This window comes from Pseudophryne corroboree, chromosome 4 (genome assembly GCF_028390025.1).
Source record: "Pseudophryne corroboree isolate aPseCor3 chromosome 4, aPseCor3.hap2, whole genome shotgun sequence".
NCBI lineage: Eukaryota > Metazoa > Chordata > Amphibia > Anura > Myobatrachidae > Pseudophryne > Pseudophryne corroboree.
In genome coordinates, this window is record NC_086447.1 from 707,578,945 (window position 1) to 707,598,706 (window position 19,762).

Sequence of the window (19,762 nt, forward strand, 5' to 3'; positions counted from 1 at the left end):
TTTGCTCACCACAGGTTTTATTTCCACTCGGTTGGTGGCATGGACCCACCAACCAAGTGGGAATACCCAGCATGTGTCGGGATTCTGGGCATCAGTATTTCACCTGCTGTTGTGATTCCGGCATCGGTTTCCTTAATGCCGGAATCCTGACAGCTGGTATTTTGACTGCATACCGTCATTTCTATAGGAATAACCGCCGGGTTTTTTTCTTGCAGCTTCAGAGCAGGTGCAAGGTTAGGGAAAATCTTCATGACTAATTAGGCAATTAAAAGGTTTCAATTAGCTTAATTGAGCCAATAATTACATACCATTATTATGGTGGAAAAAGTGGCCTCAAATTGCCCCAAAATGAATGTATTTGTTTTTCATGCACCCTAAATTTAATTAAAGTATTTCAATTAAAAGTATTTTTTTTTTAGTTTTTGTTTACATTATTCTTTACTTTATTACATTTATGTGGCCTAAAACTGCAAAATCATCTTTTTTAACTTTTTTTAAGTTTAAAATTGTATTCATTTGTATTTAAAGCAAAAAGTTTCTATCATTATTTTTTACTTTTTAAAAGAAAATGCACATAGCGATTTAAAGCATTTTAGTAGCACTAGATATTTTTGTTATGGTTGGTAATAGACATTTATACTGTTACCCAATATGTTTTGTTCATTATTGTAGCATACAGCTATTTTCCAATTTAAAAACGTTGCGCAACATGAAACGTATTCTCCAGTGTGCTTGACTAAGATGCCTTCACCTTTCTTTCCCTATGTCATAGGTCATTGTGTAACCTCGGATGGCCTATTGCTTTTCCTCCTTCTGCTGAAGCATATAAAGGGTTGAATTTCACCTCGTTACTACCTCTTTCTTTGTCTGATGGCTTGGAAAATTCATACAAGTGCTGCAATCTTCTACATGCACTTGTATAATGGCAAATATGTCCCAATGTTTTCTGGGCCATATTCTGCATCTCCTGCATGTCCCTGTCATTTAAAAAAAAAATACATATCTGGAGGAGAGTCTTAGCGGGGTAAGCCATCTTGCTATGACATCCCTGAATGACACTGGTATGCTAACTAATCAATCCTTCTCTCTTTCTTTTTCAACAACTAAGGCAGTATGGATCATGTAATGGTTAGCATTACTGCCTCACAGCTCTGAGGTTATGAGTTTGATTCCAAGGCTTTATACATTTGGGCCCTACTTCTTAATTAATGAAAACAGTCTTGGTTACTTTATGGCACAGGTTCACAAACTCGGTCCTTAGGATCCCAAACAGTTCATGTTTTCTAGGTCTCCTCACAGAATCACAAGTTAAATAATTAGTTCCACCTGTGGATGTTTTAAAATGTGTCAGTGAGTAATGAGTACACCTGTGCACTTGCTGGGTGACCTCCAAAACATGAACTGCGTGTGGTCCTGAGGACCGAGTTTGAGAACCACTGCTTTATGGGGTCATACAGTTTATTAAACTGCCATCCTATCTACCACAGCAGTGTCATTTTATTTTCTAGATGTGCCATGTTTGTGCTGCCAACTGCTGTTGCTTAGCTTAGTCATCCAGCTACCTCGCTGCAACCTTTAGGTCTAAAGTGGATGAAAAAATAATGGGTCAGATGTATTAACCTGAAGAAGGCATAAGGAAGTGATAAACCAGTGATAAATGCAAGGTGATAAACACACCAGCCAATCAGCTCCTAACTGTTAATTTACATATTGGAGCTGATTGGCTGGTGCATGTATCACCTTGCATTTATCACTGGTTTATCACTTCCTTATGCCTTCTCCAGGTTAATACATCTGCCCCATTGTGAGGTGGTCAAAATTGACTGGAAATGAGTGGACATTAATGTTATTGAGGTTAATACTGCAGGAACAAAAACAGGCCAAAATTCTGTAATATTAGCTGTTTTTATGATGATTTTTTTTTTAAATACAGATCCAAAACTAATACAGATAAAAAACACCCAAGGGCGGTTTTGGCAAAACCAATACAGATCCAAAACACGAAGGAGATACAGATCCAAAACCAAAACACAAAACTAAGAAAAGGCCCGGCGCACATTTGTACCTAATATGTGGTAGGATACTATGTGCTTAGAAAGTGCAGTTCTGTCTCATACTGGTTCTATTATGTTTGTGTTTTTATTTATTATGTAATGATTAACATTTTCCTAAACAATTATGTTATTTCTATTAGGTAAATATGTTTGATACAGCCTAATTATAGACTATCTACAGTGTTAAAAATTAATACTGCATTCCATACAGTATCCAGTTTATAAAAAGGCCAAGGTGTACATTAATATCCAAGGTCAGTACTAGGGGCCTAATTCAGATCTGTTCACTAGCTAGCGTTTTTCGCTGCGCTTCGATCAGGTAACTACTGCGCATGCATCGCAATGCGCAGGCGCAACATACGGTTACAAAGCGTATCATTGTTGTGCACTGGTTCTAGCGAAGAAACCATTCGTACAGCCATTCGCAAGGAGATTGACAGGAAGAGGTCGTTTGTGGGTGGTAACTGACAGTTTTCTGGGAGTGGTTGGAAAAACGCAGGCATGTCAAAGCGTTTGCAGGGCAGGTTTCTGACGTCAATTCCAGGCTTGAATAGGCTGAAGTGATCACAGCGGCTCAGTAAGGTCAGAGCTACTCAGAAACTGCACAGGCTGTTTTGTACAGGTGCAGCTGCACACGCGTTCGCACACTTGCACAGCTAAATGACACTCCCCTATAGGCGGCGTCTACCTGTTTGCAGCACTGTAAAAAATAGCAAGCGAGTGAACAGATCTGAATTAGTCCCTAAGTTCTTCTCCTGTTCCCCCAGACTCCCACACTTGCTCCATTGTTCAGCAGAGCTGGAGATTGTGGATTGCATTTGGAAACCCCGCTGTAGAAATCCTGCATTTGCCTCTGTGCACTACTGCTAAAAAAATAAATCACAAAAAAATAAATCACACACTAAAAAAAATATATAAATATCAAAAGGCAACATTGATAATCTACATACAGTAACTCTGAAACACAGAAAATAGAAACCTCTTTAACTCACAACCAACAAGGGAAACCAAGATAAAAAAAAAAGTTTCATATGTCAAATATAACAAAAAAAGACTTTTGTAAGAATATTTATCAGCATTGTATCATTCAGCAAATATTTTCTAGCCAGTATTATTATATTCTCTGTAAGTGCTTAGAAACCATAACAATAGAATTGTTGCTAGTAACATCTCAGATATATTGCTTCAGAAGGCTCCCTAGAGCCTATTAAATGAAACAAATCAAATAGAAAAAAAGGAACTGCAAATGACAGTTTAAAAAAAAAAAGTAAAGTACTAGTTCTAGTTCTAAGATCTGCATAGAAGAACATTTATCAAGTAGAATGTATACATTAATGACTCCACATACATAAATAGCTAATATAAACATACACATTATTAAAACTATATTTGGAAATAAAGCATCTTACTGTAGGATATTTTAAACCCTGCATAAGTACAATAATGGTAACACTTATATCTTCCTTATTTAATCACTGGATGACACAGTTGCTTAAAGGATCCCTTCCCTGAAAATGCAGTTTTGGAAGAATTCTGATGAGTTAAGAAGTCATTCTAAATATTATTTAAATTGATTGTGGTGTTCTTCCCAATCCATCTTTTCAGAGCTGAATTGAGATATGATGCAGCCGTAGGTAGGATTATTGGTCAAGATTCCCACCTGTGTTTATATTAATTAGTTTTTTCATGTATTTGAAGTATACAGTGTATGAGTGCTCATCGTGAAGAAACAAGGTAATTCATTCGGAAATCGATGTGGTGTCTCTACAGAATTACTTATTTAAACTTGAAACCTGGGCGTCTAAATGGAGAATGAGGTTCAATATAGAAAAATGCAAAGTTATGCATTTTGGGATAAAAAACAAACTTGCATCCTTCACATTAAATGGGGTAAATATAGGGGTAACAATAGTGGAAACAGATTTGGGGGTGCTCACTGATAATAGGCTTAATAACAGAACACAATGTAATAATGCAGCAAAGAAGGCAAGTTGTGTTCAATTTTGGGCACCGCATTATAAGAAAAATATCAGGGAACTCAAAAAAGTTCAAAGACAAGCTACTAAATTGATTAAAGGGTTTTAGACACTGGAGTATGAGGAAAGGCTTACTAGGTTAAATATGTATACACTAGAAAAGAGGCGTCTAAGAGGAGACATTATTAATATCTTCAAATATGTAAAGGGTCATTACAAGGAGTTAGCAGGGGATCTATTTATTAAAAGAACTCTGTATAGGACACGTGGGCACTCGCTGAGGCTAGAAGAGAGAAAATTCCATACACAACGTAGGAAAGGGTTCTTCACAGTATGGGCAATAAAATGTGGAACTCCCTGCCGGAGAAGGTGATAATGGCGGACTCTGTAAATGCATTTAAAAACGGATTGGACAAATTTGTAACTTAAAAATGTATCCAAGGCTATAGCATTTGATATATTGACATTAAATATCTGGAAGTGATACGAATTATAGTTGTTAATTTGTACTAAACCGTTACTTCAGCAGGTACATTATAATGTGCACATCTTAATAGAGAATACAGGTTGAATCCGATTGGCATTTTGCCTCTTTTCAACCTCATTAACAATGTTACTATGTTAAGTCCACCAAGTATCAGACAGTTTCCTTTCTCAGAAGATGCTGTAATATTTGGGTACATACTGACAGACTACACCAAAATTAACATGGCATCATAAAAGGCATTAATGCAGTTTTAGAAGCTATTCAAGTGCTTCTGAAATGTGTATCAGTTTGTGGTTTTGTTAAATTCCTTAGAACACTCCAGAAAACAGATGTGTTATCTTATTCTAGGGATGGCAATCAGACCCCAATCAAGTAGAGTGTGTTGATGAAAAGAAGACTCATACAGTATGTATACCATACCTCCCAACTGTCCTGATTTTGGGGGGACAGTGCACAAAAAGCTGTACTGTCCCACCAAAATCAGGACAGTTGGCAATATATATACATATACATACATAGTATATGAGTCTTATTTTCATCAAAACACTCTACTTGATAGGGGTCTGATTGCCATCCTGAGTGTTCTAAGGAATATAAGTGTCCCACTGTGGAAGGGGTGGGGGGGGGGGGAGTTGGGAAGCTCTTTCACTTGCTGCTCTACTTAGCAGGGCAGAAGAGATTATGTGTGTTATGAGCCACGGCTGTGGCTCATTCTTGTTTTTGGTTATGTATTTTATGTTATACTTCTGTTTCTGTTCCCCGTGGGTGTCATGGGGTGTCCGGAGCCCACCCTTAAGGAGAGGGTACTGTTATGAACCACAGGTAGTGGTTCATTCCTGTTTTCCGTTTATGTATTTTATGTTATAGTTCTCTTGCAGGCCAGGATTTCCCTTTGCTCTGGTTTTGAAGTCTCTTGTTTGCTGCCGGTGGAGAGTCTGTGTAATTGCAGCCTGTTTCCATGTGTTTGGCCTCACCTGTCTGTTAATTGCATCTTGTCAGTTTGGAGTCATGCAACAGGGCAGCTGCACGACATAATTAATTAGGGCTCTGTTATATTCTGGCTCAGTGTAATACACAGACGCCGGTGATAGTTCTGAGCTAGTTCCTGTCCAGTTCCTGAGCTACTGTCTAGCAGTTTCTGTCTAGCTGCTTCCAGCCTTGATCCAGTGTCTGATCCAGTGTCTGATCCAGCTTCTTGCCTTGAAGCGTTCCTGTCCTGAAGTCCAGTGGCTATGTCTATTCCTGATCCTGATTCGGTATCCTGTTCCTTGGTGTCCACTTCTCAGTCGTTGGAACTCTGCCTGTCCTCTGGTCCTGAGAGCCTGTGTCGGCTACATTGGGGGTTCCTGTTCGTTTGCCAGTATTTGTACCGGTTCCGTGAGTAGCGGCTTTGCCGCGTCCATCGGCCAAGGCCGCTGTATTCTTTAGTTTCTAGTTATTGCTGTTTTTGCAGAGGGTTCTGCATATGCTGTCACCGCCGGTACACAACAGTATTGTGTCGGCGTGTGGACAGCATTTCCTTTGTTGATGTTTATCCTGGCGGCTATGCCGCACATATTTTATTTAAGTTCTGTAGCGCCCCTAACTCTGTATTTCTGTCTTTAGTTAGAGGTTCCCCTTGTCATCACCCCGTCTCGGTTCACGCCTTGTCTCACATTAAGACCTGGGGGCATCGGAGTTGGGCAGACCTAATCCGCCCTTCAAACGCAGCTGCCGTGGGCCCAAGAAACCATAGTCACGCAGGCGTGGGCTGACAACAAGGGTGAGACAATGGAGTCAGGTTTCCGTAGGGGTTGCTGCTGAGCTCCGTATCTATTGCAGCTTTACATTCCTGTACTTGGAGCTCATCCGCCCAGTTCCAGGAGTACCAAGTACAGTGAACGTAACAATGTGCTCATATACACAGCGTCTATTCACTTGGAGAGAATGAATGCGGGCATTGCCAGCAGCTCACAGAGCACCAGGTATGCCCCCAGGTACTGCCTAAAACAGGGGTGTTGCTAGTGATCGCTGGACTTCTGCTAGGCCATTCCCCTTAACCATGAGACCACGCCTCCACATTTGGTGTACGTGACTTCTGTGTGCACATCGTTCCCTCCTTCTGCCCAGCCAGAGTTAGAAGGCAGAGCCAGACTGCCCACTTGGCACTTCTGGCAAATGCCAGCAGGGCTGATGGTCTGGAGAGCCGATCCTGTCACACAGAGAGTTGGGAAGACAACACAAAGTGCAGCTTCTGGCTCTCTGGTTTGTCCCCCCCACTGCCCGATGTGTGTTGTAGAGAAATATGGGTGTGTGCCATCAGTCTGGGCCCCCTTGACTCACAGTACACCCCCATGAGCAGTGTCCGCATGCCCCAGGGGGGCCCACACACTGCACCCATTTTCTTATACTCACCTCTCCATTGGCCCAACGCTAGCTGCATGGCAGCAAAAATAACTTAGAAAAGGGCCACTGCGGCTATTTTCCGGTGATGTGCGACTGCGCAATAGAGCTGTTCCCAGCAACGCAGCATGGGTGCCATTTTCCCGGAGAGCTATTCATGTGCAGTAGACTCTGACACAATGCCGCAAATGCCAGGGACGATGTCCCAGTCCTTCCCTGTTGGTAGATATGTGTATATTCCCATGATATCTGGCAAAAGTACAATGCGATATTACCTTATCTAACATGTACATTTTATGCTATGTGGCAAGATCATAGGACCTGATTCATACCCAGACTGATGTACAACATAAGACACAAGGGCCCAATATTGTACATCTGTACATACAGATGCAATGTACTTTACATGAATCTTAGACATTGCCACTTATGGACGCATATTGTAACTGCATGGAGATCCTGTGGGAATGCACATCATCTCCTTCTGTCCCTTATACTGAATGCTGTGTCTGCAAGTTCTAGTAATATCTTATTATTTAATAGTGCTATTGTGGTCATGATTTCAGCAATTGGCTTGGAAGGGCAGGTTCTGAGCCAGTGGTTCCTAAACTTTGTTGGTGCCACAAGGCTCTTGCAGGGGTGCCTCGAGCTGGTTGTCAAGGATTAAGTTAAATTATGTATGGTCAAAGTGATAGGCAAAACCAGTGCTAGTGTCTAGCAATCATAAAACATGTGGACAATCAGAAGCACAACTGGCAGTTTTTGGACAACAGTCTGATATGAGCTGCATGCATGGCCAACAGCAAGGGTCGTTAACGACCCACGGGGCAGTGCAGCACTCATCGTTGGGCAGCATACACACTAGTCGATATGGAAGGGCAAAATGAGCGACATCAACAAAGTCTGGGGGTGTATGGGTGAAAAAATGGGGTGTTAGGTAGTTTTTTTCCTGCAGAGTCACACCCTTTTTGTTAAATGTCCATGGTGGCGGTGCACAATTTTTACTGTTCACACTGACAGCCAAATTGTCTACAAACAGATAGGGGTTTAAAGGAACACAGATCTACATCAGCTAAATTAAATTTATCTTTCCATACTAAATAAATCACAGAGCTGCAGAAACCTCTTTCATTTTTTTTTAAACAAACATTTCACGAAGATTTTTTGTCTCCCTACCGCCTCTTTGATATTTACTTTTACTAGTCTGAGGATGTACACTATGTGTTGACCCAAATACAGCATTTAACAAATATGTGCTTCTAACATCTAATAAATGTAAGAAGCTTCCAGTGATATTTGTGGATGCAGTATTTAAATTCAACACAGGGATTAACACAGGCTGTAGTTTCATTTGAAAATTTGTAAATGAGAAAAAGAAAATTAGTTGTCACAGCACTCACTAAAGGAAGATTCAAAAGATTCAGCATTTACTGTACCTCTCCCAGAATTGTCTCTGGTCTTGTAGACTGAGGTAAGGAGGGAAAGAGAAAGACGCAAGGACTCAGGAAGGTGAATTTAAGGGGATATGTTCAGGATGCCGACGGTCGGGATGCCGGCAGGCATAATCTGGTGGCCAGATTCACGACACGCAGCCAGAAATCTTGGGGCCTGACATCAGCTGAAATGAAGATGATGGAATTCCAATAGCTAGCATCCAAATCATAAGTACAGTATGCCTGGGACTGTTAGGGTTAGGCTGTGGGGGGGGGGGTTTATGTATGGGCACTAGGAGGGGAAATAAGGTTAGGCTGCAGGGAGGGAGGCTAGGTTTAGGCCCCACCAGTGAGAGTTAGGGTTAGGCTGCAGGGGGGGTAAGATTAGGCTTTGGGAAGGGAGTGTTATGGGGGTAGGTGGAAGGGTAAGTATACTTACTGAACCCCTGTGGAGATTCTCACCATCGGGATGCAGCTGTCTGTCTTCTGACCACTGGCATCCCAACAGTATATTTGTAATGCTAAGCAAGAATGGTGCCCACAATGTGCATTAACCAGTGGCACAGATTGAGCCAAATCACCACCCTCGCATCAAAGTTTCAAAGCTGCAGGAACCTCCCCTGTCTACTCTGAAAGCAGGTGTACAACTGATGGGGCTGATGAAACATAAGCACCTGACTACACCCCTGCAGACTATCCAATCATTGAAAAGTGGATTGAAAGTCATGCTGGTGGTGTATCACCTACATGAAATAGTGGATGATCCGGTACTGTGCAGATCCCAAGTATCTGTCTATAGATCAATGCTCCCATACATCCTGCTGAGGTGAGGTTCCTTATTAGCATATTGTCAATTCTCTTCTTTCATCGATCGTGAAAAAAATGCACTTATTAGGGATTTTTTGGGGAAAACAGCAGGTCCCAAAAGCAAAATCCCTGCAGTATCAGGCTGCATTCAGGGCTAATTGGATAGCCCCAGGGGATCAATTAGCCCACGGTAAGTTACCATGGGTAATCAAATTTCCCCCTTAGGGGGAGATGTATCAAACTTGTGCTAGTACAGATTGGTTGGTATGGCCAACTTCTTCATTTATCAGAATAAGTTTATTGACCAGGTATACTTGTGCACACTCAGAATTTGTCTCCGGACAACTGTACACCACAGGAATTTACACAACTACACCACATACATTCTTTAAAAAACAATCAGATACAATAACAGTAGCAGCAGTCAGAGTCGGACTGGAGCATTAAGGGCCCACTGGGGGAATGGAGTAACAGGGGCCTTTTATTTAGGGTTGTGGCCAGCTGCCACAGAGGCTTGGCTAATCATTACAGAGTGCATGGCCTGAGCCCCTTGATATATTTCTTGTGGAGCACCCCATTGATGACAGCAATATAGATGAGAGTGCGGACATAACATTAAATATTAGTGGATCCTGGAGTGTGAATTTCTTGGATTTCTTTGTCAAGCACCCATTGGTTCTTTTGATTTTTGTCCTTATGGTATATATAATGACTCTTTTTTTACTATTTTTTATACCATTTGAGTGTTCCAGCATAGTTTGATGTGTAATACGCTGATTGACCATATGTTATTGGTTATGAATAGCCTTTTTTAAAGTTTTTTTGGTGTTTACTTCCCACAATTTGTCCATACTAGTGCCAGATCAGAATCTGTTGTCTTTTATTGTCTAGTTTGAATTTCTGAATTGGTCTCTACACTGATTGAGCCTGAGAAATGTAACAGGCAGGTATTAATATACTTGATGAAGATTTGTTGAGAGCAGCAGAGAGTAATTTTTTTATCACTCACGGATGATGATGCCGAAAAAATCTATTTTGACCAAATTGAGTTTTCAGAGTTACCGGCAGAAACCGCTGTTGATTTATATAATAAATTACTAAGAATGAGGAAACGAGAAACAGATCTTGTTTTACACGGTCAGTTTCTCAGCGAATACCATCGCTCTAAAAGGATACCAAGGGGCTTTAGGGTACATAATGTACCCACCCTGGGACGTAATAATCCAGCTTCCCCCATTGAGTTTATAACTAATCTTGTTGAATTTGTTCTTAAACAGAATCATTTCATGTATGGCTCAGAGTATTTTTCCCAGATTAATGGTACTGCTATGGGCTAAAATTTGACGCCTGCTTACGCCAATCTATATATGGCTATATATGAGCATAAATATATTCTTAGCAGGTATGGGCATAAGTTACTTATGTATATTCATTTTATTGACTATATTTTTTTACTCTGGTCTGGCACAGGGGACGAATTAACTAGAATGATAGAGTCACTTAATATACTTGATGAACCTACCAGATTCACTTTTTGTATGAACAAAAGCACAGTGGTATTTTTGGATGTGACACTTTGGCGTGAAGGGTCTGAACTTTATACAACATTGTTCAGGAAAGAGACTGACAGAAACACACTGTCAGGTCCGGGTGTTTTTGTGAATCCGTTAACCCGGGACCAACCACAGGTGTAGGTGCTGGGGTATGAAGAAAGCAGGGAGGACGAAGAAAGTTCTGTTTCATATATTTATTAAAAATAACAATTCAGTAAAGAGCTAAATGACAAATCATCATATTATACTGAAGTATTGCAGGAATGGCAGAAATGATATGCAGGATAAATCTCAAAAACAAATAAAATAAATGTTAATGGAACTGTATATAAAACAAGCTGATGAATAAATGTTGAATTGTCCAAATATAAACAAGCTTTGATGCTGAACTGCAGAATGTGTTTAACTGGGTAATGCAGACATGAAGGAATAACTGTAAGGATTTGCAATGAAGTTTTGAGAATTAACTGAGAGGCTGTGAAGAATTATCCTTGTTATGGTAACATAGAAAATAAAAGTACTGAATTGGGTTACTTTCGGGTTCCGGAGATCACTGTGAAAACTGTAGCAGATGACAAGGTAATGAACGGGTTAAATGTAGAGTAGAACAAACGAACAGCTGAGGGTAGTGGATTCCTCCAAACTTTGTATGGTTGAAGGCAGGCAGACAAGGTAACCTCATGCAAGACTCTGGGAATCCAACTGTTTCCAGTAGGTGTGCCATTAACTGACAGCACAGCGGAGAGCCGGTGGATCTTTAGCAGTGAAGGCTGCAGACGGACCTCTGGGAACGGAGGCGATATCTGGACCACGGGAATCACACAGGAATGCACGGAGAGAGCTCAGAGCTAGAGCACAGCATTGATACAACAAAGCACTGGCCCAGAGTAACATAATCCCAGCCTACTTAAAGGCAGCACAAGCACGGGATTGGTTTACACCTGCCCACAGGTGTTTTCACAAGTGCTCTGTATTACCTATTTGGTCTGCAACATGGCCACCTCCTATACAGCAGACACACCGCAGTGCCTTAGGCCATTTGGTCCCCGCACTCTCAGTTCCCAGAATCTGCATTACCTGTGCCACTGATCACGCCGCGTCCCCACACGGGCGCACAGCACCGCGAGCAACCGCACTGGCAACCCCAGAACCCGCAGAGGTGAGAGACCGGTTCGTGACAGTACCCCCTCTTCTAAGGGTGGTCTCCGAACACCTTTGAACCTTATCAGGATTTTTGGAGAAGTATTTCTGTACCAGTCTTGGAGCATGAACATCTTCAGAAAAAACCCAGGATCTCTCCTCCGGACCGTAACCCTTCCAGTCGACCAAAAACTGTAAACGTCCATATCGGGAACATGGGTCCACAATCTCTTTAACTTCAAATTCCTCATCCTGCAAAGAGTGAACTCTAGGAGATTTGGACTGGGTAGTACGGAATTTATTGAGAATCAAAGGTTTCAATAAAGATGTATGAAAGGCGTTAGGAATTCTCAAAGACGGTGGCAACTTGACTTTGTATGACACAGGGTTGAGTACCTTTACAATGGGAAATGGACCAATCAACTTAGGAGCAAATTTCTTAGAAGGAACTTTGAACCTGAGATTGCGCGTAGAAATCCAAACTTGGTCTCCCACCTTGTAATTCGGTACAGCTTTACGTTTTCTATCTGCAAAAGATTTATAACGAGCGGTAGTTTTGACCAACGACTTACGCACACTACTCCAGATTCTAGATAGACGTTGAAGCTCTTGATCTGCTGCTGGAACCTCTAGGGCTGGCAATGGATGGAACTCTGGCACACGAGGATGAAAGCCGAAGTTAATATAAAAGGGCGTAGATTCTGAAGACGAATGGAAGAGATTATTATGAGCAAATTCTGCCAATGGAAGAAAATCAACCCAGTCATCCTGTAAAGACGATATATATAGCCGGAGAAATGTTTCAAGGTCTTGGTTTACTCTCTCAGTTTGTCCATCTGTCTGAGGATGATATGCAGAAGAAAAATTCAACTTGACATTTAAAGATGAACAAAGCGACCTCCAAAACTTGGCCACAAACTGTGTTCCCCGATCAGAGATGATCTCTCGAGGAAGGCCATGCAACTTGAAGATTTCAGAGATGAACAATCTGGCTAGTAAAGGGGCTGATGGTAACCCAGTTAATGGAATGAAATGTGCCATTTTCGAAAATCGATCCACTATCACCCAAATGGTATTTCGCCCTTTTGATGGAGGTAGATCGGTCACGAAATCCATTGAGATATGAGTCCATGGTTGTTTGGGTATGGATAATGGATGTAATAAACCTGGTGGAGAACTTCTTGGACTCTTATGTTGGGCACATTTAGGACATGCTGCTATAAACTCTTGGACATCGGCTTTGAGACGTGGCCACCAATAAGACTGTTGAATAAATTTGAGAGTCTTTAGAACCCCAGGATGACCCATGAAGGAAGAGGAGTGAGCCCAGGTAAGCAGCCGTTTACGAAGATTTGTGGCGACAAAGGTCTTGCCAGGCGGAGGAACTGGAGAGGTTCGAGTCATTAAAAAGGATGTAGGATTCACAATGGCTTGATTCGTGGTAGCATCATTTAATTCAGAAGAAGCAAAGGACCGAGAAAGGGCATCTGCCTTTTTGTTCTGAGACCCTGGTCGATAGGTGAGCTTGAAATTGAATCGTGTGAAGAAAAGCGCCCATCTAGCTTGTCGTGGATTCAAGCACTGAGCTGACTGCAGATATAGAAGATTCTTATGATCAGTATAAATTGTAATGCGATGTTGTGCTCCTTCTAGAAGGTATCTCCACTCCTCAAATGCCAACTTAATGGCAAGTAATTCTTGCTCACCGATTGCATAATTACGTTCGGCCGGGAGGAACTTACGGGAGAAATATCCGCAGGGATGGACCTTTTTATCTTCAAAGACTTGTGACAACACAGCTCCTACTGCTTCTGTAGATGCATCCACCTCTAGTAGAAAGGGACGATTCAAATCAGGCTGTCGAAGAATGGGGGCTGACACAAAGGCTTGCTTTAAATCAGAGAAGGCTTTGATTGCTTCAGAAGACCAGTTCTTAGGATTTGCTCCCTTGCGAGTTAGGGCTGTAATGGGAGCAGCTAAAGTAGAATAATTCTTAATGAATCTCCTATAGAAATTAGCAAAGCCAAGAAATCGCTGAATCCCCTTGAGAGTCGTAGGAGTGGTCCAATCTCGGATAGCTTGTACCTTACCGGGATCCATACATAGCTCTGATCCAGAAATGATGTAACCAAGGAACGGTATGGAAGATACTTCAAAGGTGCATTTCTCTAACTTACAATAAAGTTGATTTTTCCTCAGACGTGTCAGTACCTCTTTAACTTGGTGACGGTGAGACTTTAGATCCTTAGAGAATATTAGGATATCATCCAGGTACACTACTAGACACTTGTAGAGAAGATCACGAAAAAGTTCATTCACATAGCTTTGAAAAACTGCAGGTGCATTACAAAGACCAAAAGGCATTACAAGGTATTCGTAATGCCCATCCCGGGTATTAAAAGCAGTCTTCCACTCGTCCCCTGCCCGGATGCGGATTAAATTGTAGGCCCCTCGGAGATCCAATTTTGTAAACACAGTAGCTCCCTTTACCCGATCAAATAATTCTGGAATTAAGGGTAATGGGTACTTGTTTTTCACAGTGATCTCATTGAGTCCACGGTAATCTATGCATGGTCGTAACCCACCGTCCTTCTTCTTAACGAAAAAGAATCCGGCTCCTGCAGGTGAAGAAGATGGTCTGATAAATCCTTTGGTTAGATTTTCCTGTATATAATCAGACATAGCTTGCGTCTCTGGGATGGTTAACGGATAAATTCGTCCCCTAGGAGGGGTTTTGCCCGGAACCAGGACGATTGGGCAGTCCCATTCGCGATGAGGAGGTAGAGAGTCTGCTGCTTGTTTACTGAAAACATCCGCAAAGAATTGATACACCGGAGGTAGGTCGGGAAGGCTAATTGACCGGAGAGGTACAATTGAGGCTAAACAGTCCTTGGTACAAGATTTACCCCACGAAAGGACTTCCATGGTTTGCCAATTAAGTTGAGGATTATGTTTCTGCAGCCAAGGTAAACCAAGTATCACATCTTGAGAGGCTTTGGGAATCACGTAGAAGGAGATGTATTCGGAATGGAGCACACCAACTTTCATCTTGAGACATACGGTTCGATGAGTAATTATACCATCTGGAATTCGACTTCCATCCACTGCTGTAACAGCAACTGCTGCTTCCAGAGGCATGGTTTGAACTTTAGACCGTAAGACAAAGGCTGAGGAGATGAAGTTCTCGGCTGCCCCGGAATCTAGGAGAGCTAAAACTTTCACTGTAGAACTTGGAACTTCTAATTGAATAGACAAGGTCGGCTCTTTCCCAGAACGTGATTCTAAAGTAACTCCTAGCTTAACCTCTCTTGAATAAGCTAGGAGCGAGAGTTTCCCGGTTTGCAGAATTTAACTAAATGTTCGGAGGACCCACAGTACATGCAGAGGTTACCCTGCCGACGACGAAGTCGTTCCTCCTCTGTGAGGCGAGAGCGCCCAATCTGCATAGGTTCTTCTGTCGTTACCGGAGACTGTGATGAAGAATCTTATCGAGGCCTAGGATGATAACGTGGACTGGATCGCTCTGCCCTGGATTTCTCTAAACATCGCTCCCTGTAGCGTAGGTCAAGTTTGTTACAGAGAGAAATCAATTCATCCAGTTTAGTTGGCACATCCCGGATAGTTAAATCATCCTTGATTCTCTCTGAAAGTCCATTCCAAAACGCAGCGATCAGGGCCTCCTTATTCCAGTTTAACTCTGAAGACAACGTGCGAAACTGAATAATATATTGACTGACAGGACGTAAACCTTGACGTAGACGGAGAATCTCCAAAGATGCTGAGGTGGTCCTGCCTGGTTCGTCAAAGATTCTCCAGAAGGATGATACGAACTCCTTGTAATTAGAGAGGATAGGATCACCTCTTTCCCATAATGGTGATGCCCACTCCAGAGCCTGACCGGAGAGGAGGGCAATAATATATGCAACCTTAGAACGAGCTGATGGGAAACTGGCGGACAACAGTTCGAACTGGATCTCGCATTGATTCAGGAATCCTCTGCAAAGTTTTGGAGTTCCGTCAAACTTACTCGGAGAGGGTAACTGCAAGCGGGACGTAGGCAGCGTCACAGGAGAAGCTGTAGTGGTAACTGGGACAACCGGAGTTGGAATCTGGACTTGAGACGTTTTAATAGCCGTATGAAGAGTCTCTAAACGGTCTGCCATAGTTTGCATAAACTGCACTATTTGTGTCTGTATAGACTCCTGGTTTTCCAGATGGGAAAGGATATCTGACGTAGCACCACCTCCTGCGAATTGGTCACTTGACGGATCCATGTGGCCAGTGCTTACTGTCAGGTCCGGGTGTTTTTGTGAATCCGTTAACCCGGGACCAACCACAGGTGTAGGTGCTGGGGTATGAGGAAAGCAGGGAGGACGAAGAAAGTTCCGTTTCATATATTTATTAAAAATAACAATTCAGTAAAGAGTTAAATGACAAGTTGTAAATCATCATATTATACTGAAGTATTGCAGGAATGGCAGAAATGATATGCAGGATAAATCTCAAAAACAAATAAAAGAAATGTTCATGGAACTGTATATAAAACAAGCTGATGAATAAATGTTGAATTGTCCAAATATAAACAAGCTTTGATGCTGAACTGCAGAATGTGTTTAACTGGGTAATGCAGACATGAAGGAATAACTGTAAGGATTTGCAATGAAGTTTTGAGAATTAACTGAGAGGCTGTGAAGAATTATCCTTGTTATGGTAACATAGAAAATAAAAGTACTGAATTGGGTTACTTGCGGGTTCCGGAGATCACTGTGAAAACTGTAGCAGATGACAAGGTAATGAACGGGTTAAATGTAGAGTAGAACAAATGAACAGCTGAGGGTAGTGGAATCCTCCAAACTTTGTATGGTTGAAGGCAGGCAGACAAGGTAACCTCATGCAAGACTCTGGGAATCCAACTGTTTCCAGTAGGTGTGCAATTAACTGACAGCACAGCGGAGAGCCGGTGGATCTTTAGCAGTGAAGGCTGCAGACGGACCTCTGGGAACGGAGGCGATATCTGGACCATGGGAATCACACAGGAATGCACGGAGAGAGCTCAGAGCTAGAGCACAGCGTTGATACAACAAAGCACTGGCCCAGAGTAACATAATCCCAGCCTACTTAAAGGCAGCACAAGCACGGGATTGGCTTACACCTGCCCACAGGTGTTTTCACAAGTGCTCTGTATTACCTATTTGGTCTCCAACATGGCCACCTCCTATACAGCAGACACACCGCAGTGCCTTAGGCCATTTGGTCCCCGCACTCTCAGTTCCCAGAATCTGCATTACCTGTGCCACTGATCACGCCGCGTCCCCACACGGGCGCACAGCACTGCGAGCAACTGCACTGGCAACGGACGAACCCCAGAACTTGCAGAGGTGAGAGACCGGTTCGTGACACACACTCCTATTGGCCACAAGCCAACACCCACCAACGTTGAAGGAAAGTCTCCCCATCTCCCAGTTTTTACGTGTACTACGTATAAACTCATGTGATGAACTAGCTAAAGCACAGATTGAAGAAATGAAGACTAGATTTCTTCAGCGAGGGTACTCACTGACCACACTACAAAGATGTATCAACAAAATGTACCATCACTTCAGACATCCACTAGACAAAACAGCTAAAAATGCTGTACAAGATCGGATAGTGCATGTTACCACGTATGATCACACTGCACGTGACTAAGAGTATTTACAATCGGCACTGGCCACTTTTGACAACGGACTCTAACCTAAAGCTACGTGGATCTAAACCACTGATGAATGCTTACAGGAGAGTTCCAAATCTGCGGCAGTTATTGATGCGACCAACCATGCAACCGTCCAAATAGCCAACTCATTGGCTACGATCTGGAAGGACTGGCTGCTTTAAGTGCAAGGGTTGCACTACATGTAATTCAGTGATCAGTGGTAAAGAATTTCGACACCCTCATAGTGGTGCTAGGATTCCTATCCGTTACAACCTGACCTGCTCAAGTGCATTTGTGATATATTATGTGACCTGCCCGTGCGGTCTATATTAAATCAGCATAATAAGAGACCGTTTAGTGACAGGATGGCCAATCACAGATACTCTATTAGATTGGCCATTGAGACAAGGGAGACTGATAAACCAGTGGTGAAACACTTTATGGAATATAATCACCAAGTTTCAACACTACGGTGTATAGTCATTGACCAAGTCCAAGAGCTGCAGAGAGGAGGGGACCGTGTGCTGCTATTAAAAAAGCTTGAAGCCCGTTGGATCTACAAACTTGATACCATCACACCCCGTGGGTTAAATGCACAAAATCCTCTACATTTTTTAATCCACTAATGATACCTATACTCCTATGGTAATCAATGTTGATACCTGGAGACAGCAGTGGGAAATACACTATAATGTTAAGGTAATATACAGTGTTAGGTTATTTACGGCCTTTAGTGTTCGGCCATGTGTGCGACTGTGGAATGTGCACATGGTTAAACACACTATAGATTTTATTATATATGTATATGTGTTATAGAAAAAAAATGTGTTACTTTTTTGTTAATTTTATATGTTTTATGATTTGTTTGATGCATTTTTGGTCTCTGGTGGGCTCCTTTATATGGCGTGGCACATGTATAAAATACTAATCAACATGCATATATATATATATATATATATATATATGTATATGCTGCGGTTGTCTACTGCATGTATTTACTGATGAATAATATATTGGCCGTATGATAATGATAGATATATTTGATGTAGGATAAAATATAGTTTCTTGAGACTAGCTGCTATGTGTCATCTAGAAATAGAAATATGTGCATAGGGATAGTATTAAATAATCACATTGTATTTGTTTTGTTTATTCTGAAACTAAGAATGTTCAGATTATGTTCTATCTAATATACGAAACAGGCAATGTGGTGATGTAATAATACTGGGGATGTACATCTATTAAACTAATACATGGGACTATATCATATTAGCGTTGGAATGCATCTCATCGTGAGTGGAACGCAAATTACGCATTTCCACCCGGATGATGCATATGATGCGTTTCCGCCTGATGATGGTGGAACGCACTGGAGATGGCCGGTGGAGCGCACGCGAGACACTCCCGCCTGAGTCGGTCTTGTAATAGGGATCCCAGGATTGGTGTACCGATGTCCCACTAGGTTGTAAGTACCTTGCATTGATTTATTGGTCGTGGCTAATACGATTAAATTAGTGATGTGCACCGGACATTTTTCGGGTTTTGTGTTTTGGTTTTGGATTCGGTTCCGCGGCCGTGTTTTGGATTCGGACGCGTTTTGGCAAAACCTCACCGAATTTTTTTTCTCAGATTCGGGTGTGTTTTGGATTCGGGTGTTTTTTTCAAAAAACCCTAAAAAACAGCTTAGATCATAGAATTTGGGGGTCATTTTGATCCCATAGTATTATTAACCTCAATTACCATAATTTCCACTCATTTCCAGTCTATTCTGAACACCTCACACCTCACAATATTATTTTTAGTCCTACAATTTGCACCGAGGTCGCTGGATGGCTAAGCTAAGCGACACAAGTGGCCGACACAAACACCTGGCCCATCTAGGAGTGGCACTGCAGTGTCAAGACAGGATGGCACTTCAAAAAAATTGTCCCCAAACAGCACATGATGCAAAGAAAAAAAGAGGCGCACCAAGGTCGCTGTGTGACTAAGCTAAGCGACACAAGTGGCCGACACAAACACCTGGCCCATCTAGGAGTGGCACTGCAGTGTCAAGACAGGATGGCACTTCAAAAAAATTGTCCCCAAACAGCACATGATGCAAAGAAAAAAAGAGGCGCACCAAGGTCGCTGTGTGACTAAGCTAAGCGGCACAAGTGGCCGACACAAACACCTTGCCCATCTAGGAGTGGCACTGCAGTGTCAAGACAAGATGGTACTTCAAAAAAATTGTCCCCAAAC